General features: G+C 36.5%; 1 pseudogene; it reads left to right on the forward strand.

Annotated features, from left to right (window-relative positions):
* Window positions 1–1,023: 1,023 nt before the first annotated feature.
* On the forward strand, window positions 1,024–21,790 carry LOC105299496 (annotated as a pseudogene).
* The last annotated feature ends 1,558 nt before the right edge of the window (window positions 21,791–23,348 follow it).

The following is a 23,348-nucleotide window of genomic DNA, read 5'->3' on the forward strand; positions in this document are numbered from 1 at the left end:
GGTAAAGACCACCTCAAGGATGCAGCTGTAAGACCCTTTTGTAAGACTTGAAAAGATTTTAGTGTACATCTCCTAGACCCTTCTCAACTACAGAAAATGGTTTCTGTGAATTTTAAGGATATCATACCACAGTGCCCTGACACTCAACCCAAACCAGAGAGGAACTTGACTTGAAATGCTTTGTGGATGAGGTTTTATCTAATGGAGTGAACTTCAATAAGAGGCATAGATAATCCATGACATTTGTAATAAAAATACCAGCTTAATTTGAAAAGGACAAAGAAAAATCCCTTTGGGCAGGATGACAATTCTGAGCTTTAAACACAGGCCATTTTCTTACAGAAAAGGAATAATAACTCAGCATAGATACAAAAGCCATGGAAAGTTACTCCCAGGGGGCAGTACTGAGCACTAATCAGAGAGCTGGTGGCATGTGCCCACCTGAATTTGAGAGTTTCTATGAACCAGTGCCTGCTGTGTATATGCTATTTCTCTGTTTTTTGAAAAGAAACATTTATTGTGGTTATCCTATTCCTGAATTAACATTGAATGTTAGATATGCTTCTTTAGTCACAAGTCTTCAGATAAAGCATCATTTATACCCTGACCTGATTTAGATCCCGAGCTTTGAGCCAGTGCCATAATGGGATAAGACTTTGGGGGTCTTAGGATGAGTGTATATTTCACATGAGATGGACATGAAGTTTGGTGTTTGGTGTTTGGACATGAAGTTTGGTGGACTGTGGACATAGTTCTCACAGTGGACATCATCAATTTCTTCTCATTTAATCTCATACATATTTGATGAGATGGAGTCTAGTTACCCTCCCCAGAAATCCAGGATGGCTTTAGTGACTTACTTAACAGAATGTAGGGAAAGTGGTATTATGGGATTTCTGACATTGGTTCATAAGAATCCTTATGGTTTCTACTCTTTGAACCCCACCACTATACTGTGAAAACCTCAAGCCACATGGAGAAGCGTCATGAAGCACTCTGGTCAACAGCCCCAGCTGAGCTAACCAACTGTGAACATCAACTCCAGTTATGTGATTGAGCCATCTTGAAAGTCCCATTCTGCCAAAGCTTATGACTTCAAGTAAGAACCATTCAGCTGAGCTCAGGCAACCTACAGAACTGAGGTATAATGATAATAAAATTGTTGTCTTAAGCTCTAAATTTTAGTGTTGTTTGTCGTATAGCAATAGATAAATGTAACACCTTTATAACACAGGACTGACTTTTCTAACGATGACTCAGATAGGATAAAACTTAGCCATGCAGGAGTGATGTCACTGAAAATGTTAGAATAGAGAACTCTAAAATTTTGCCCCTTCCCAAAAGCAAAGGATAAATTGGCAAAAACTTAGAATCTACTTTTCAGAATTCTGGAATCTATTTTTTAAAAAAGAATTTACAACAACCAGGGGAATGCTAAATGAAGAAAGAAGCTGTTGGTCTTTGGTAAGAGTGCTGTGGCATTATATATTATTTGCCTAACATCTCCCATTCCCCACTCAGCAGTATCCATGAATATAGCAGCCCATATACTGGGCGAAGGTTGTTGGTACCAGAGGGAGCAATATGGATCGTTTCCCCAAGGAATCGAGGCTGTATATTTTGATTCATCTGGTTACTCTCTGAAGGATTGGCTCAAGGGTTTGCCTTTGTTTCACCTAACTTCGACTTTCCCCAGGACAGAAGTAGCTTCTCAAGTGGCATTTATTGAAAGCATTTAAAGGTAAATATATTAACCTCAGCAACCTAGGGCAAGAGATAATATGGGGAAAGCAACAGAAAGCAAAAAAAAAAAAAAAAGTCTGAGAAGGAAGAGGTTAGGAAAGGAGATACTTGGGAGAAGTGGGAGCTTTAAAAGGCCTATGCATACATCAGGAAATCTAGAAGGCCACCTGCATGCCTAGGGCTGGACATGCTCCTAAAAGACCTGAGAAGACTAATCTTTTACTTGTGGCTGACTTTTAGGCTCCACAGGAAGAATGAAGGCTAAGGCTTAGTTTTAAACAGCTTGACTAAAATTGAAGAAGTACCTCACATAACCAACCTGCAAAACTGGGAGACTATTTTGTATTTTTGGCTCTAGATGTTTAAGGAAATCTCTGTCAAATCTTAGCTGATCACTAACCTTAACAGAACAGAGATTTCAATGGCTACACATGATAAAGAATACAGTCTCTACAAAAATGGTTTAGAAAAATCACTAAACAAACAAAACCCCATAACAAGCAGCAAAACAAGGCCTGGAATGGGACAGAGTCTGATTTCTAGAGCTGTCATATTATAGTATTCAAAAGTTTCAGTTTTCAACAAAAAATTGTGAAGCATGCAAAAAACTATGAAAAATTCACAGTGAAATAAGAAATTAATAGAAACAGTCCCTGAAGGAGCCCAGACATTGGACTTACTAGACCAAGACTAAGTAAACTGTCTTAAAATACACTCAAAGAGCTAACAGAAACCTAAAGAATTAAAGAAAACCAGAATACTTTGTCACTAAATGGAGAATATCAATAAAGATACGGAAATGATAAGAAGGAAACTAACAGAAATTCTAGAGCTGAAAAATAAAATAACTGAGGTGAAAAGTTAACTAGAAGGCTTCAACAGCAGAACAATCAGCAAACTTGAAAGTAGGCCAATGAGATTATCAAGTATGAGAATCAGAAAGAAGAAAAATGAAGAAAAATGAATGGAGCCTCAGAGATCAGTAGGACACCATTCTGCATACCAACTTACACATAATAGAAGTCCCAGAAGGAGACAAAAGGGGCAGAGAAAATATTAGAAGAAATAATCCAATTCAAGAAGCTCAATGAACTCAAAGTAAGATAAATGCAGAGACCCACACCAGGGTATACAGTCGAATTGTCAAAAGAATCTTGAAAGCAGCAAGAGAAAAGAGCCTTGTCACATACAAGAGATCATCAATGAGAATAACAGCCAATTTTTCACTAGATACTGTGAATGCCAGAAGATAGTAGCATGGTAAATTTAAGATGCTGAAGGAAAAAAAGAGTCAACAAATAATTTTATATCTGGCAAGAGTAAAGGAGAAATTAAGACATTTCCAGATAAACTAAGGGGAGGGAGTGACATCAGAAACATGGCAGCATGAGAGATCTCTCATTATCTCTCCCCTTGAAACTACAAGGAGCTAAACACCTACATCCCAACAAATAACACCCAGCTTGCACACAAGCTCATCTGAGAGATCTGTGCATCAGAGCATCTGAAGGTGGGCCATTCATGTGTGAAACAGGGAGGTGAAAAGAGAGAAGCAAAGACAGGAGCTGTGGAAAGCAGACCCAGCCCAGAGCTCCCAACAAGGTGAGGGGAGGGGAGATCAATGTTATGGTTTCTTGGCTCTTTGAAGCCATGAACAGTCCTGCCTGAGAGATAAGCATATTCCATGCAGTGGAGCCCAATAAGCAGGGCAGAGACCTAGCGTGGAGAGGTGATAGCTATGTTTCAGCGACTGCCTTAGCCAGGCAGAAACCTGAGTCATGGAGCCTGGCTGCCTCTTCCCACCATCCCAGAACGTGCCCTACCCCACTCATACCACCACAACCTCCCCCCTCGCCACACCCCCATAGTGCTAGCACCAAGCCACAGGAGATACTGTGCAACCAGAACAGAAACGAACAGCACCTGGTCCCAGAGATAGGGGAGGGGATATAGATGCAAAGCAGCTGAAGTCTGAGTGAGCATTACTAGGAGGAAAACAGTCACACACAAAGCTGTCCTCTCCCAATCCACCCCACCCCCATCTAGTAAGGCTGACTTGGAAGGAGGAAGCAGAGCATTGCACCTGACAGTTGGAGCAGAAAAGGCCTGGGACTTCAGGGCCTTTTCAGAGACTTGGACTCCCATCATCCTTTACATTCTTCCATGGGAGTGGAGCCCTGGGACTAAAGTGACCTGGTCACAGAGGAGATACACATCTTCCAGAGAATAAGGGCATTCTAAACCTCAAAGCAGAAATCCAGCAGGCTTGGGCAGTGCAGGAAGCTTGGGCATTGCCTACTGAAAATGAAAATAAAAACTTCTTATCAATCTGCTAAAGAAAGATCACTCTATAATAAATTTTCTTTTTTAATAAAAAAGTAGATTACATTCCCATTAATGCCTAGGTAGAGAAAAAAATCCATCAACACCATGAACAACCAAGGTGACAAGGCAGCTCAGAAAGAAAATGAAAAATTTGCAGAAAATAAACTTAAAGATATGGAAATATGTGATTAAATGACAGAGAATTTAAGATTGCACTTCTGAAAAAACTCAATGAGATGCGAGAAAATTCTTATCAACAGTTCAAAGAACTTAGAAACAAAATCAACAACCAACAGGAATACTTTACCAAGGAGATTGAAACTAAAAAAAGAACCAAATAGAACTTCAAGAGTTGAAGAACTCACTGAAAGAGATGAAGATTGAAATAGCAAGCGTAAGAAATACAGCTGACCAGATAGAGGAAAGAATTAGTGATATCAAAGACAAATCTGGAAAAGATGCAGAAGGAAGAGGAAAGAGACTTGAGAGTAAAAAAATGGGTGAACTTTACAAGAACTATCTGACATCAGAAAAAGCAACATAAGAATAATGGGTATACCAGAAGGGTAAGAGAGGGAGAAGGGAATAGAGAGCATATTCAAACGGTCAATGAGAATTTCTCAAACCTATGGAAAGAACTGGATCTTCTAATCCAAGAATCAAACAGAACACCTAATTATCTCAACCCCCAAATGGCCTTCTCTAAGACACTTTATATTTAAATTGTCAAAAATTAATGACAAACAATTGTCAAAGCAGCCAGGGAAAAGATGACAGTAACCTATAAAGGAAAACCCATTAGATTACCATTGGACTTCTCAGTACAAATCTTACAAGCTAGGAGGGAGTACAGCCAAATATTTAATCCATTGAAAGTAAGAAATTACCAGCCAAGAATAATGTAGCCAGCAAAGCTATTTTTTAGATATGAAAGAGAAATAAAGACCTTTTCAGACATACAGAAGCTGAGAGAATTTTCCACCAGAAGCCTGCATTACAGGAAATACTGAAGGGGATCACTCCACCTGAAATTAAAGGACAAAAAAATATGTAACTATGCGTAAGATGTCTAACAGGCAGATAGAATCAAAAAAGTGCAACCATTATTAAGAACAGGGTATTATAAGCTTAAATATTACATAATGGTTGAATGTAAAAGAAAAAAAACTTTAGGAAGAAGACAATAGCTACTGCAACTTAGAAATGAACATACAGCATAAAGAGGGATAATATGAGACAACAAAAACGAGGGAAGGGAGTAAAGATCTGAATCTGCAAAGGGGAATGGCGATAAGGCGCATGCAGAAGAAAAATGACTACTGTATATATGTAACTTTCCTTTACATAAAGTTAATGATAACCACACACCAAAAATCCAGAACTAAGACACATAAAACAAGAGGGAAAAAAGGAGAAAACATTAAAACATCACCAAATTGAAATAACAGAAACACAAGGACAAATAACAATGGAGACACCAAGCTACCATAAAACAAAAGATAAAATGGCTCTAGGAAAACCTCATATTTCAGTAATCGCCCTAAATTTAAATGGACTGAAATCACCAACAAAAAGGCAAAGAATTAGCAGATTAGATCAAAAAACAAAACCCAACCATATGCTGCCTTCAAGAGACACATCTCAGTTGCAAGGACAAATATAGACTCAAAGTGAAAGAAAGGAAAACAATACTCCAAGCAAATGGCATTCAGAGAAAAGCAGGTGTAGCCATTCTTATATCTGACGAAATAGACTTCAAGATTAAAAAAGCAATGAGAGACAATGATGGACATTTCATAATGATAAAGAGGACTGACTATACATCAAGAAGACGTAACATCAATATTTATGCTCTCAATCAGAGCACCAAAATATATAAAGCAACTAGGAAAAAGACTAAAGGAAGAAACTGACAAAAACAATTATAGTAGGGGACCTAAATATCCCACTGTCAGCTATGTATAGATCATCCAAACAGAAAATCAATAAGGAAATATCATCCTTAAATTACACATTAAACCAATTGAACATAATTGACATTTACAGTGCCGTTTGTCCCAATACATCACATTATACATTCTTCTGTAGTGCACATGGAACATTCTGAAGGGTAGACTATGTGTTAGAACACAAAACTAGTCTCAACAAATTTAAGAAGATTGATATATCAAGCATATTCACTGGTCATAATACTTTGGAACTGGAGATCAACTGTAAAAAGAAAGCGGGAAGAACTACAAATACATGAAGGTTAAACAACACGCTACTAAAAAACGACTGGGTCATAGAAGAAATAAAAGGAGAGATCAAAAGATATGTAGATACAAACGAAAATGAAAATACAATCTATCAAAACTTTTGGATACAGCAAAAATAATAGAGGAAAGTTTATATCATTACAGGCCTATCTCAAGAAATAATAAAGATCCCAAATAACATAACATTACATCTTTAAAAAACTAGAAAAAGAATAAATGAAGCCAAAGGTCAACAGAAGGGAGGAAATAAAAATTAGAGCAGAATCAAATGGAATTGAGAACAAAAAGACAATAGAAAAAATTAATGCAACAAAAAGCTGGTTCTTTGAGAAGATTAAGAAAACTGACAAATCCCTGGCTAGACTCACTAAGGAAAAAAAGAGAAAAGACATAAATAAACAAAATAAAAATGAAAGAGAAGATGTTATGACAGATACCACCAGAATACAAAGGATACAAGAATACTATGACATATTTTACACCACCAAATTTAATAACCTAGAAGAAATGGACAAGTTCTTAAAAATATAAGCCTACCTAGACTAAATCATGAAGAACTGGAAAGTTTAAATAGACCAATCAACAGTGTGGAAATTGAAACAATTATTGAAAATCTCCCCAAAAGTAAAAGTCGAGGACCAGATGACTTCCCCAATGAATTCTACCAAACATTCAAAGATTTAATACCTGTTCTCAAACTTTTCCAAAAAAATTGAAGAAGAGACAATACTTCCTAACTCATTTTATGAGGCCAACATTACCCTTGTACTCAAACTAGTAGAGATAACACACACACACACACACACACACACACACACAGCTATAAACCAACATCTCTCATGAATACAGATGCAAGAATCCTGAAAAAAATATGAATAAATTGAATATAACAATACATTAAAAAGGTTATACACCATGATCAAGTGGGCCTCATCCCAGTGGCACAGGGATGGTTTAACAAATTGATTAATGTGATACACTGCATAAAAATTTTAAGAATAAAATTCATATGATCATAACAATAGATTCAGAAAAAAACATTTGACAAGATACAGCATCGATTTATGATTAAAACACTTGATAAAATGAGTATAGAAGGAAAGTACCTCAACATAATAAAGGCCATATATGACAAATCCTTAGCAAACATTATACTATAAGGTGAAAACTAAAAACCTTCCCTCTAAGTTCAGGAACAAGACAAGACTACTGCTATTACCACTATTATTCAATATAATATTGGAAGTCCTAGCTAGAGCAATCAGGCAAAAGAAAGAAATAAAGGCATCTAAATAGGAAACAAGTCAAATTGTCACTTTTTGCAGATGGCATGATTCTCTGTATAGAAAACTCTAAAGAATCCACTAAAAATGATTAGGAATAATAAACAGGAAAATTTCAGGTTACAAAATCAATATTCCAAAATCCATAGTGTTTCTATACTCTAACAATGAATTTTCAGAAAAATAAATGGAAAAAAATTCCTTTTGCAATTGCAACAAAAAGAATAAAATACCTAGGAATAAACCTGACTAAACATGTGAAGGACCTATATACTGAAAACTACAAGACCCTATTAAAAGAAATCGAAGAAGATAAAAGAAATGGAAAGATATTCCATGTTCTTGGATTGGAAGAATCAACATAGTTAAAATGACCATATTACCTAAAGCATTATACAGATTTAATGTAATCCCCATCAAAATCCCAATGGCATTTTTTAAAGAAATAGAACAAAAAAATCAGATTTATATGGAAGCACAAAAGACCCTAGATAGCCAAAGCAATCCTGAGAAACAAAGAATAAAGCCGGAAGTATCACTCTGCCTGACTTCAAATTATACTACAAAGTGACAATAATCAAAACTGCATGGTATTGGCAGAATATCAATAGTGACAATAATCAAAACTGCATGGCATTGACACATAGACCAAGGGAAAAGAATTGAGAGTCCAGGAGTAAGCCCTCATACATGGGCAAATAATTTTTGACAAAGGAGCCAAAAACATAAAAACATACAATTGAAAGGAAAGCCTCTTCAATAAACGGTGCTGGGAAAACTGGAAAGCCACCTGCAAAAGAATGAAACTAGACTACTCTCTATCACCATACACCAAAATTAACTCAAAATGGAGCAAGGACCTGAATATAAGACTTGAAACAATAAAAGGCATAGAAGAAAACATAAGAACTAAACTCATGGACCTTGGCTTTAGAGAGGATTTTATGAATTTGACCTCAAAAGCAAGGGAAGTAAAAACAAACAAACAAACAAAAATGAATGGGACTATATCAAACTAAAAAGCTTCTGCATAGAAAAAGAAACTATCAACAAGACAAAGAAAAAACCACCCAAATAGGAGAATATATATGCAAACGCCTCCAATAAGGGCCTAATTTCCAAAATATATAAAAGAACTCATACAATTCAACAATAATAATAATTAAAAAAATCCAATTTAAAAATGGGTGGAGGATCTGAACAGACACTTCTGCCAAGAAGACATAGTAGTGGGAAAAAGACATATGAAAAGATGCTTGACTTCACTAGCTATTAGGGAAATGCAAATCAAAACCACACTGAGATACCATCTCACACCTGTTAGAATAGCTGTTATCAACAAGACAAATAATAACAAGTGTTGGAGAGGTTGTTGAGAAAAAAGAACACTGCTGGTGGGGATGTAAATTGGTACAGCCACTATGGAAAACAGTATGGAGGTTCCTCAAAAAACTAAGAATAGAATTACCATATGACTCAGCAATCCTTCTTCTGGATATTTACCCCAAGAACTTGAAAACATTTATCTGCAAAGATATATGCACCCTGATATTAATGGCAGCATTGTTCACAGTGGCCAAACATGGAAACAATCAAAGTGTCCATCAATAAGTGATTAGATAAAGAAGATATGGTACATATATACAATGGAATATTACTCAGCCGTAAGAAAAAATGCAGTACTGCCATTTGTGACAACATGGATCTTGAGATTATTATGCTAAGTAAAATAAGTCAGACAGAAGTTGAGAACCATATGATTTCACTCATCTGTGGGATATAAAATGGAAAGCGACAAACAAACATGGCAAACAGACTCATGGACACAGACGGGATTAGTAGTTACCAGGAGGAAGGCAGATACGGGTAATAGGGGTCAAATGTTTGGTGGTAGAAGGAAATTTAATTTGGGTGGTGAACATACAACGCAATATACATATGATGTATAATTGAATTGTACACTTGAAGCCTATTTGACTTTATTAACTGATGTTGCCCCAATAATTAATTTAAAAAATAGGTAATTTGGGAAAAAACCAACAAACTAAGGGAGTTCATCACTAGTAGTCCTGTCCTATAAGAAATGCTAAAGGCTGAAATGGAATGACACTAGACTGCAACTTGAAGTCATACAAATAAATAAATAATGCCAGTAAAATTAACTGCATAGTAAAGTATAAGGTAAGTATTATTGTATTTTTGGCTAGTAACTCTCCCCCCCCCCCGCCCATGTGATTTAAAAGACATATGCATAAACAATAATTATAAACCCGTGTTCATGAGCACACAATGTATAAAGATGTAATTTGTGACACTAACCACTAAGGGGGAATGGAACTCTATAGGAGGAGAATTTTTGTATTTTATTTAAATTAAGTTGGTATTAATTCAATCTAGATTGTTATAAATTTAAGATGATAATTGTAATCCCCAATGTGACTCTGAATAAAATAACTAGAAAACAATATGCAGAAATATATCCCACACATATATAAATATGTATATAAAGAATATACATTTTGAGAAGGAATCACAATGATACTTTAAAAATTAAACACAAAAAAGGCAGCATTGGAAGAATTGGGAAACAAAAATATATAAGCCATGTAGAAAATAAACACTAAATTGAGAAGTATGTCCTTCTTTATCAGTAATTACTTTAAATATTAATCAATTAAACTCTCTAATTAAAAGTGAGAGACCAACAGAATGGAGTTTTTAAAAAACAAGATTCAACTATGTGCTATCTCCAAGAGACTCACTTAAGGTCCAAAAACACAAATAGGTTGAAAGTGAATTGCTGGAAAGATATTTTTTGCAAACGGTAACCAAAGTAACCAAATGGTAAGTCAAAAATTGTTTTAGGACAATGACATTATATATTGATAAAAGAATCAATTCATCAAGATGATATAACAAATAAACATATACACATCTAACAATCGTGTCCCACAATATATGAAGCAAAAAAATTAACAGAATTGAAGGAGAAATCGTTCTACAATTATAGTTGAAGACTTTAATGCCCCGCCTTCAATAATGGATAGAGCAACTAGAGATCAATAAGGAAACAGAGGACTTAAGCATCACTATAAATCATCTAGACCTAACAGACGTATACAGTACACTCCACCCAAGAACAACAGAATACATGTGCTTCTCAAGTGCACATGGAGTATTCTCCAAAATATATTAAGCCATAAAAGAATTCTCAATAGATATTAAAAGACTGAAATTAGATGGAACAGGAGAAAGTGGTATAGATGATAGAGGCTTTGTTCATTCCTCTTGCAACCAAATCAAAGTTGTAAAAGAAACATGGAGCAAACAGCAAGCAAAGTCACCTGGGATCTAGATAAACAAAAGCAACTACAACTAGGGAGAGAAACAATCAACCTGCAGCAGTAGAAGGTAGGAGGGAGCTAAGACACGAGGCTGCCCGGTCTCGAGTGGCTGAGTGGGATATAGGCTACAGCAGCAGCTGGAAGCTGCAGACACCTCTTAAAGGGGCCATGTCTGTGAGCGGACTTTTGCAGTGACAGACTTGCTTGCTCTGAGCTCCAGCACCAGGTCAGCTGCTTAAAGGGTACCAGGGACTTACAAGGGACACTGAGTTGTCAGATTAAGGCCGGAGGCAAGGCTCTCTCCCAAGCAGAAATGCCAGCAGTATCTGTTGCTCCTCTATTGAGCCCTCTCCACCTCTCAGTGTGCGGACACAACGCCTCCATAGCTGAGACTTCACTAAACTGGATTACAGAATTCGCTCTGCCGAGAGGATTCCCTGAAATTCCTTCTCCAACTCAGGGCCCCACCCAAGCCACATCCAGGTGTGTCCTCGGCGAGTCAGCTGCTCCTTGCTGAGCAGAGCCAAGACTCACATTAGTGGCAGCTGGCCTCAGTTTCTGGTGTGGTTTCTTGAGGCAACTATAAGCACAGCATCTGTGGATTGCTTGTTGAATCGTAACAGGAGGTCTGGGAGTGGCACAGGCTGGGGCTAAACTTGGCCTGCAGCTGAACCCCTCTCAGGACTGTGCCACTGGATACCTACTAATTAGCCGCACTAATAAGACCAGGAGACTTAGGAGCTTTGCTTGATACATAGAAAGAGTCAAAGAAAGACAGCCAAAATGAGAAGACAAAGAAGCAGAAACCATGTGAGAGAACAGAACAGAGATCCAGATATAATGAATGGAGTCAAGTAATCTAACAGATGCAGAGTTCAAAACACTGGTTATAAAGACACTCAATAAACTTAAGGGAAGTATAGATGAACTGAGAGATTTAACAAAGAGATAGTAAACATTAAAATAGAAATGGAAATTATAAAGCCATTAAATTGTACACTTTGGAAATGGTTAAAAGCCATTAAATTGTACACTTTAGAAATGGTTAAAAAGCTAAATTTTATATTATGTAAATTTTATCTCAATTAAAAATAAAAAGCTTAGCCACCCAAATTCTGTAATTGATGGAAGAATATAATGACAACAACAAAAATCTAGGGTCATGTATTTACTGTTTTGGTGCCATAAAAATATATGAGGACTAAAATTACCAAAAGAAAAAAATACTTACACATTTGATAAAATCCTAAGGCATCAGCTTTTCCATTGTTTTCTTGGGTTTTCCAAACAAATCAGTTTTTATTCAAATCAAATGAGAGAAATCATTCAGAAAAAATCAGAGCTTTTGCTTTATTTGTGACTTACAGCTGATTATTTGAGACTGGTAAATCCTCTAAGTGTTTTTTTTTTTTCTTTTCTTTTTATCCTTGTTTTATAAGCTTTTGTCTATTTAAAAAATTTTTAGAAATTATTTTTAGGTAACATTGGTTAATAACATTATATAAATTTTAGATGTACATTATAATTCAATATCTGTATACTCTTGCTTGCTCACCACCAAAAGTGTATTTTCCTTCTGCTACCATATATTTGACAAAATGCTTCTTTCTTAATCTATAAAATGTGGAGGCATCTATCTCAGAAGTAGGTGTAGTTGTCCTGCTGTCAAGCCAGCCAGAATGAGCACCTGGTATTATAATATAATTTGGGGGAGAAGCAAAATTTTGCATTCTAATCCCTGTTCTTAAGATTCATACAATGTTATTGATAAGAACAATGCAACTCTCATGGAACACAGGCAGTCCACAAATAAGGGCTCGTTTCTCTGACCCAATGTCTCAGAGCTACTGGTAGAAGAAAGGGGATGCCTTCACAGAGAGAGGTGTAGTCATGAATGTATTCATTAAGAGGGGTGGAACTTTAGGTAGACATCAAGCAATGATGAAAGGATTTAGGAAGTCAGAAGAGAGAATAATTTAGGAAATACAAAGAATTTTTAGGTATGAAAATATCAGCAAAAGACAAGACTCCACAAAGAGTCTGGTTTGCCTGGATTTTAGGAAATGTGTTAGGGAAATGATAAAAAAAAATGTTAATAATGGTCAGGTCAAATTGTAGAGGGCTTCAAAAACCAGTTTGAAGAGTCTAAAATTGGAATTATGAAGAAGGGAGACAAAAATAAAATAAACAAACAAACAAACAAAAAACCACTGAGGCATTTAAACCATGAGAGTAACTTCATGAAAAGGGCAAAGGAAAATCAGCCTGACAATAGTACCCAAGTTTGGATGTAGAAGATAGAAGAAAAAAGGTAAGATGCTTAGCCTTTTACAAGTTAACCATTAAATATCTTTTAACGCTAGTACACTTTTTTACCTTTACTATTATAATCTATCTCAAACCCAAAGACCACCCCATGCTTCCAACTGCATCTGTAACTTTTTTAAAAGCACATCTCCAGTTTCCTTGATATGTCTAACTGCAGAATTTCTCACCAGCGTTCAGACTGCTGAGTAAATGATATTATTTTCCATCCTGAAAATATGCTCTGCTGCCCCCATTGTTCTGAGCTTTGAAAGGAGAATGTGGTATGGTGACCAAAGAATGTTTAAGTTCTAATATGTAAAAATTTAGTGTTGTCTAGTAGAGTTGATGACCTTTTATTATATTTCCTTCATACTAAATCAATACAATCTCAATTTTTTATACTGGGTTACTTCCTTGAAGAAAGAAACTTGTTGACTGACTCCAAGACTCTGAGATCCTGAGTGGTATAAATACCAAGGCCTTATGAGAACTTATAAATCTACATCTCTGCTTCAAGTTTCTAAAACATATTTTTTGACATATTCACTAAGAAAACTGAAACAAATTGGAACAAATAGAAAATGTCAATAGGAGAAACTATTTGATGAGGGTAGGGGAAGGAGATATATAAGAACTCTACTTTCTGCCAACATTTTCTGTAAACCTAAAACTGCTCTTTAAAAGATCTGTTAAGAGGCTTTGGACAAGACAGTTGGTGCTGTGCTTGCCTCCTCTCACAACCACATCAAAATTACAACTAAACTACAGGAAAACTATATTAGAAATCACCTGAAGTCTGCCTGAACAGAGGTCTTGTGACTACGGATATAGAAAAGGAGCCAAAAGAAAACTGATAGAAAGGTCAGAGCCACCAGAACAGGCTGGTCCCATACCCATGTGTGACACTGAAGACTGAGAGGGTTGTCTCAGCTATGGAGGTCTCCTCTGAGGAGTAACTGTGTGGCACTGAAGATTGAGAGGGTTATCTCAGCTATGGAGGTCTCCCCTGAGGAGTAACAGATCCAGCCCTGCACTGGGCTCCCCAGCCAAAGGTTCCCAGCCAAAGAAACTGGGAAGAGAAGTCCCACTACTTCTGTCTGTGAAAACCAGCAGAGATTGTGGCTGAGTGAGACAGAGGGCAGCTGAAGTCCCAGGCATTTCTCTTCAAAGGCCTGAGCATAAACTGGCAGACTCACTCACTCTGAGCTCCAGCACTGGGGCAGCAGCTCAAAAGATGCCAGGGACACATGGGGAGGAACTGAATTGTCTGTCTTCAGGGCAAGAGCTGGAAGAGTAGCTTTCTCCCAGACAGAAGTACTGGCAAAAGGCATTGTTCCTTTGTTGGGCCCTCCCCCCACCAGTGTGCAGACATAGGGTAGCTGAATGGATAAGAAAACAAGACCCTTATATATGCAGCCTACAAGAGACTCACTTTCGATCAAAAGACACACAAAGACTGAAAGTAAAGGGATGGAAAAAAATATTTCATGAAAATGGAAATGAAAAAAAGCTGAGGTACCAATACTTATATCGAAAAAAAATAGACTTTAAAACAATGGCTATAACAAGACACAAAGGAGAACCCAGTAATCCTCATTCTGGGTATTTATCTGAAGAAACAAGAAATGTTACTTTGAAAGAACATGTTCATCCATATATGTGTACATATATACAATGGAACATTCCTTGGTCATAAAAAAATAAAATCATGCCATCTGCAACAACATGGATGGACCTGGAGGGTATTGTGCTGAGTGGAGTAAGTCATACAGAGAAAGACAAATGCCTTATGATTTTATTTATATGTGGAATCTAAAGAACAAAAGAAACAAAACAGAAATAAACTCATAGATCCAGAGAACATTCAATGATTGCCAGATGGGAGGGGGTTTGGGAGAAGGGTGAAAAGCTAGAACAGATTAAGAAGTTTGAATTGGTAGTTGCAAAATAATGATGAGAACATAAAGTACAGCATAAGGAATATAGTCAATAATATTGTCATGATTATGCATGGTGTCAGATGGGTACTAGATTTATTGAGGTGACCACTTTGTAACTTATATAAATGTCTAATCACTATGTTGTATACCTCAAACTAATATGATATTGTATGTCAACTGTAATTGAAAAATTAAAAAAATTTTAAAAAATAAAGTCTACTAATTTTTTAAAAAGCTATCTTAGTAAGAAAACCATGTAAGAAATACATGAATAAAAAATTCTTTTGTATCTGCAAAATCCAAGAAGAAAATATTATTAAAGATACATCATTTAGATATCAAGAAACAAAGTACCTAGCAATTAACCTATGAAGAAATATCCAAGATTTGAAAAAACAAAATTTTACTGAGGATATTTTAAAAGGCACATATTATTGAAAAGATACAAGTATGATTTATGGAAAATACTAAATATTTTAGAAATGTCAATTTCTCCCCTTCTTCCCACATACACATTGATCTATAAATAGCATAAAATAATTTATTAAGATTTTTAGCAGGTCATCTTAGGTTCTAAATATCACCTAGTAGAGAAAATTTCTAAGAAAAGCAAAGAAAATTTTGCTAAACAATGAGACTTCTCTAAGATTTCATACTAAGATTTCATAGTGTACTAGAGAGCCATAATTACTAAGACAGCCTCCTATGGGCATGGAGTTTGTGACAAATACTGCATTAATAAGAAGGAAATATTTTTTAAAGTGTTCTTACAACCCATACCTATAAGTATATCTTGCAAGTTAGAATGTCTGCTTTAGAGCACTCCCGAACCTAAATTCTGGGAAGGCAGGTCTGTAGTACCTATTAATGGTACTAAGTAGTACTTACTAAAGAGAAGTCTTGGGAGGTAACTCAATAATGCCTCTGGCAATTTACCCTAGAAAGACAGGCTTTCACCTTCACAGGAAGAGGGACAGGATATTAGATAATAGAAACCTTGTTGCAATTTGAGGGAATCACCAGTATTGTATTACAGCTGGAAATACCTACTGCCTCTCCAGAGGTACCTGCACTTTGAAGTGTTTGTGCTCCTTGTATCCAAGAAACCTGGAACACAGAATGCATGACATCATGGAAGAATGTTCTGAAACACCATCAGTCAGGCACTAAGAAGGCATCTGTGGAATGCTGTGGCAACTGACCGCCGTGACTATGATTCTCAAGAAGAGATAGTCTCACTGAAAAATGATCCAGAGAAACTCAAGTTGGGACTGGCACTGCTGAAGATTTGTTTACACCAAATATCCCTGAGATTTTAATTTATATAATTGATTACATTTTCAATGAGTTTAGAGAAAGTGCGATTAAGGGGATTAACTTTTCCCAAACAGCTCTTTCTATAAGCATAATATGTACCTAACAGAGCTTCAAAATATATGAAGCAAAACTGACAGATTGAAGGGAGAAATAAACAATTCAACAATAATCATTGGAAATTTCAACACTCCACTTTCAATAAGAGATAAAACAATTAGCAGGTCAGCAAGGAAATAGGAAACTGAACACTATAATTCAACTAGATATAATAGACTACATAGCTCTCTAGAGCACATGGAACATATTCCAGACTGACTATATATTAGGCCACAACAAGTCTCAATAGAGTTAAAAGGATTGAAATCATATCAAGTATGTTCAAAAATCACAATGGAAAGAAACTAGAAAGGAAGACTGGAAAATTCACGAATTTGTGGAAATTAAACAACATACTCCCATATAATCAAAGAAGAAATCACCAAGAAAATTAGAAGGTATTCTGAAATAAATGAATCTGAAAAAAATATAAGGGAAGCAGTGAAACCAGTGCTCAGAGGGAAATTTATAGCTATAAGTATAAACATTTAAAAATATTTCAGGAGTGATGTCAGAAACATGGTGGAGTGATAGATGTCCACAGATCTCTCTCCATGAAACAACAATAAGTTGAACATCTAAAACTCAACAAAAACACCCAACCTGCACATCAGCACGCCAAAGCGAGGGATCTGTGAATAAGAGCTACCACAGGTCAGAACCACAGGAGTCAGGCGGTAGACTGGGAGAAACAAAGAAGTTGCCTCTTGCAGCCAGAGATCTCTGTCGGGGGGGGGGCGGGGATGGGAAGAGCGGTGTGTCACTGAACAACCCTGCCTGAGAGAGCTTTGAGCTCCATGCAACAGCAGTGCCCAGGGATCAGGGCAGAAAGCAGAAGTGGGGATGGCAGAGAAGCAACAGTTGATTATTACCAGCCAGGGTTGCAAAATGCAAGGCTGAGCCACAGGCCCCATCCTTGAACCCAGAGGGCACCCCTTCCCTGATATCCTCCAAGACTGAATACCGTGGAGCCTCAGGGGAATCTGAGTAAACGCTACCGAAACTGTCACTAAAACCAACAGAGACTGAGACTGAGGGTAGCGAGTGTGATTGAATATCTATAAGAAAAAAAAGCATTATTAAGATTTTATATAAAGCAGGGATCCAAGAGGTTTAGATGCCACCTACAGGAAACCAATGAAAAAATACCTCTTTGCAACAGGATAAAGAGAGACCTTTGTATAATAAATCTTCTTTCTGAGGAAAAGAAAAAAGAAAAAAGAAAGCAGAATACACTTCCATTAATGCCCAGGCAGAGAAATAGTCCATTAAACACCATGAGCAACCAAGGTAACAAGGCATCTCAGAAAGAAAGAGAAAAATCTCCAGAAAATGAGCTTACAGACATAGAAATATACAACTAAAATGACAGAGAATTCAGGATGGTACTTGTGGAAAAACTCAATGAATTCCAAAACAAATCATATCAACAATTTCAGGAATTGAAAAAACACCTAAATAAGCAGAAGAAGGAGATTGAAACCCTCAAAAAGAACCAAATAGAACTTCTGGAGATGAAGATCACACTCAAGAGTTGAAAAATGAAATAGCAAGCTTGGGAAACAGTCAACCAAATAGAGGAAAGGACCAGTGATATCGAAGACAGTAATCTAGAAATAAATCAGAAGGAAGAAGAGGGAAGCTGAAAAATGAAAAATAATGAAAGAGAAATACAGAACTAGATGATACCATCGGGATAGGAAACATAAGAATAATGGGCATTATCAAAGGCAAGGAAAAGGAGCAGGGACGAGAGAGCATTTTCAAACAAATAGTGGACGAAAATTTCCCAAATATAAGCAATGAGCTGGAGCTTGGAATTCAGAAAGTCAACAGAACACCCAATTATCTCAATGCAAAAAGGCCTTCACCAAGGCATATTGCATTAAAATTATTAAAAATCAATGACAAAAGAAGAATTCTCAGGGCAGCCAAGGAAAAGAAGATAACCTAAAAGGAAAACCCATTAGATTATCCTTGGACTTCTCAGCATAAACCATATAAGCCAGAAAGGAGTGAAATTAAATATTCAAACTATTAAATGAATGGAACTACCAGCCAAGAATAATGTATCCAGATAAGTTCTCCTTTAGATATGAAGGAGAAATAAAGATCTCTCTAGACATACAAAAAGTTGAAGGAATTTTCCAGTACGAGGCCAGCATTACAGGAAATACTAAAAGGGGTCAGCTCACCTAAAACAAAATGACAAAAAATGTACATAATTAGGGATAAGGCAACTAACAGGCAGATAGAGGCAGAGGAGTGCATCCCTTACTAAGAACAGGCATTATGAGCTTAAACAATAAGAAGAGAATAGCTACAGCAAGATAGTAATGAACATTCAGCGTACATAGGGACAAATTGACATAACAGTGACTGAAAAGGGGAGGATTCAAAGATCCAAATTCACAAAGGGGAATGGAGATAAGGCACGCACAGAAGAAAATGGACAACCATATATATATATATGTATATATATGTACACACACATATGTATATACATATACATGTGTGTGTGTGTGTATACATAGAACTATCCTTTACATATTCGTAATGGTAACTGCACACCAAAGATTCAGAACTGAAGTATGTAACATAAAACAAGAAAGACCAGAGGGAAAACCCACAAATCCCCCCCCCTTCAAAAAACAGACACACAAGGACAAGGAAGCAATGAAAACACCGAGCTACCAGAAAGCAAAAGTTAAAATGGCTATAAGACCTCCTATTTCAATAATAACCCTAAATGTAAATCGACTGAACTCACCAATAAAAAAGGCCCAGAGTTGCAGAATGGATCAAAAAATAAAATGAACTATACGCTGCCTCCAGGAGATACATTTCAGTTCCAAAGACAAATATAGATTCAAAGCGAAAGGATGGAAAATGATATTCCAAGCAAATGGCATTCATAGAAAAGCGAGAGTAGCGGTATTGATATCGGACCAAATAGACTTCAAAATAAAAAAGGTAAAGAAAGATACTGAGAGACACTTCACAATGATAAAGGGAATCATGCACCAAGAAGACATAACACTTATTAATATCTATTCTTCCAATCAGGGAGCCCTGAAATATGTAAAGCAATTACTAACAGAACTAAAGGGAGAAACAGACCAAAACACTATCATAATAGGGGACCTAAACACCCCACTGTCAAATATGGACAGATCATCCAAACAGAAAATCAATAAGGATATAACAATCCTTAAATGACACATTAGACCAACTGGACATAATTGACATTTACAGAGCCTTCCATCCCCAAACAGCTGCTTATACATTCTTCTCTAGTGTACATGGAACATTCTCAAGGATTGACCACATATTGGGACACAGAGATAGCCTCAACAAATATAAGAGGGTTGAAATCATACCAACTATATTCTCTGATCATAATGCTTTGAAACTAGAGATCAACTGTAAAAAGAAATCAGGAAGAACCACAAATATAAAGAGATTAAATAACATGCTGCTGAAGAATAACTGGGTCAGGGAAGAAATAAAAAGAGAGATCAAACAATACATAGAAACGAATGATAAGGGTAGTACAACATATCAAAACTTTGGGGGCATGGCAAAAACGGTCATAAGAGGAAAGTTCATATCATTACAGGCTTATCTCCAAAAACAAGAATGAGCCCAAATAAACAACCTAACACTTCATCTTAAAAAACTAGAAAAGGAAGAACAAATGAGGCCTAAAATCAGCAGAAGGAAAGAAATAATCAAAATTATATCAGAAATAAGTGAAACTGAAAACAAAAAAGTGAAATATAAAAAATAAATGCAACAAAGAGCTGGTTCTTTGAGAAGATCAATAAAATTGGCAAACCTTTGGCTAGACTCACTAAAAAAAAGAAAGGACACAAATAAAATCAGGGATGAAAGAGGGGAAATTATGAGACTGACACTGCAGAAATACAAGGAATCATAGAAGAATACTATTTAAAAAAATTATATAACACCAAATTCAATAACCTAGAAGAAATGGACAAGTACTTAGAAATACAATCTTCCTAGACTGAATCAAGAAAATCTGAAAAATCTAAATAGACCGATCAACGGTGTGAAAATCGAAACAATATTCTAAAACCTTCCAAAAAGTAAAAGTCCAGGACCAAATGGCTTCACCAGTGAATTCTACCAAACATTCAAAGAAGATTTAATATCTATTCTCCTCAAACTCTTCCAAAAAATCGAGGAGGAGGCAATACTTCCCAACTCATTTTATGAGGCCAATATTACTCTGATACCAAAACCTGGTAAAGATAACACACACACACACACACACACACACAGAAAAACTACAGACCAATATCTCTCATGAACACAGATGCAAAAATCCTAAATAAGATACTAGTGAACAAAATATAGCAACATATTAGAAAGGTTATATGCCACGACCAAGTGGGCTTCATCCCAGAGGCACAGGGATGGTTCAACATCAAATCCATTTATATTATACACCACATAAACAAATTAAAAAATAGGAATCACATGATCATATTAATAGATGCAAAAAAAGCTTTCAACAAGATACAGCATTGGTTTATGATCAAAACACTTAACAAAATCAATATAGAAGGAAAGTACCTTAACATAATAAAGGCCATGTATGACAAACCCTCAGCCAACATTATACTTAAAGGTGAAAAACTAAAAACCTTTCTTCTAGCTTTTTTTCAGGCAGCTTTGAAGATGGCAGACATTCAAACCGAGTAGGACTACCAAAAGCAGCCAACCGTCTTTCAAAATAAGAAGAGTCCTTCTTTGAGAAACGGGCAGCGAGAAGCTTCACGGTACTACAAGAAAGTCGATTTGGGCTTCAAGATGCACAAGGAGGCCATCGATGGCACCTACACTGACAAGAAATGCCCTTTTGCCAGTAATGTCTCCATTCTAGGGTGCATCCTGTCTGGTGTGGTGACCAAGACGAAGATGCAGAGGATTATTGTCATCCACCGAGACTACCTCCTCTACATCTGAAAGTACAACCACTTTGAGAAATGCCACAAGAACATGTCCACGCACCTGTCTCCCTGCTTCAGAGATGTCCAGATTGGCGATGTTGTCACAGTGGTGAGTGCCAGCCCTTGAGCAAGACCACGCGCTTCAGTGTGCTCAAGGTCGCCAAGGCTGCAGGCACCAAGAAGCAATTCCAGACATTCTGAGCCTGATACCTGCATCTTCCCAAACAAAATAAAGTTATTTTCTCAGTTGGAGGGGGCAGTGGCGGGGGCGGGGGGACCTTCCCTCTAAGATCAAGAACAAGACAAGGCTGTCCACTATCACCACTCTTATTCAATATAACATTAGAGGTCCTAGTGAGTGCAATCAGGCAAGAGAAAGATATAAAAGCCATCCAAATAGGAAACAAAAAAGTCATACTGTCGCTATTTGCAGATGACATGATTCTCTATTTAGAAAACCCTAAAGACTCCACAGAACACTACTAGAAACAATAAGCAAATACAGTAAAGTTTCTGAATACAAAATCAGTGTTAAAAAAATCCATAGCGTTCCTGTACTCTAATAATGAAGTGTCAGAAAAAGTAAAAAAAAAATTTTCCTTTTAAAATTGTAACAAAAAGAATAAAATACCTAGGAATAAATTTAATGAAACATGTGAAGGACCTATATAATGAAAACTACAAGACCCTATTAAAAGAAATCAAAGAAGATACAAGGAAATGGAAAGATTTTTAATGTTCTTGGATTGGAAGAATCAACGTAGTTAAAATGACCTTATTACCTAAGCATGATACAGATTTAATGCAATCTCCATCAAAATCCCATCTGCATTTTTTAAAGAAATAGAACAAGAAATCATCAGATTTGCATGGAAGCACAAAAGACCCCAAATTGCCAAAGCTATCCTGAGAAAAAAGAACGAGGCTGGAGGCATCACTCTTCTCCACTTTAAATTAAACTACAAAGTGACAATAATTAAAACGGCATGGTATTGGCAGAAAAAGAGACACGTGGACTAGTGAAATAGAATCGAGAGTCCAGAAATAAACCCATATTTATACAGGCAAATAAGTTTTGACAAAAAAGCCAAAAACATACAGTGGAGAAAGGAAAGCCTCTTCAATAAATGGGGAAAACTGGAAAGCCACTTGCAAAAGAATGAAACTAGTCTGTTGTCTATCACCACACACCAAAATTAACTCAAAATGGATTAAGGACATGAATATAAGACCTGAAACAACAAAATGCATACAAGAAAACATAGGAACGAAACTCAAGGACCTTGGACTTAAAGAGGATTTTATGAATTTGACCTCAAAGGCAAGAGAAATAAACAAATGGGGCTACATCAAACTAAAAAGCTTCTGCACAGCAAAAGAAACCGTCAATAAGGTAAAGAGACAACCATCAGATGGGAAAATATATTTGTGAGCAACACCTCTGATGAGGGCCTAATAACCAAAATATACAAAGAACTCATACAACTCAGTAATAACAAAAAAACACATGATCTTATCAAAAAATGGGCAGAGGACTTGAACAGACGCTTCCCCCTAGAGGATGTACAAATGGCCAACAAATATATGAAAAGATGCTCAATATCAGTAGCTATTAGGGAAATGCAAATCAAAACCACAATGAGATACCATCTCACACTTGTTAGAATAGCTGTTATCAATAGGATAAATAATAACAAATGTTGGAGAGGATGCAGAAAAAAAGGACCCTCATAAACTGCTGGTGGGACTGCAAATTGGT

This window comes from Pteropus vampyrus, unplaced genomic scaffold (assembly GCF_000151845.1).
Source record: "Pteropus vampyrus isolate Shadow unplaced genomic scaffold, Pvam_2.0 Scaffold7, whole genome shotgun sequence".
NCBI classification, from domain to species: domain Eukaryota; kingdom Metazoa; phylum Chordata; class Mammalia; order Chiroptera; family Pteropodidae; genus Pteropus; species Pteropus vampyrus.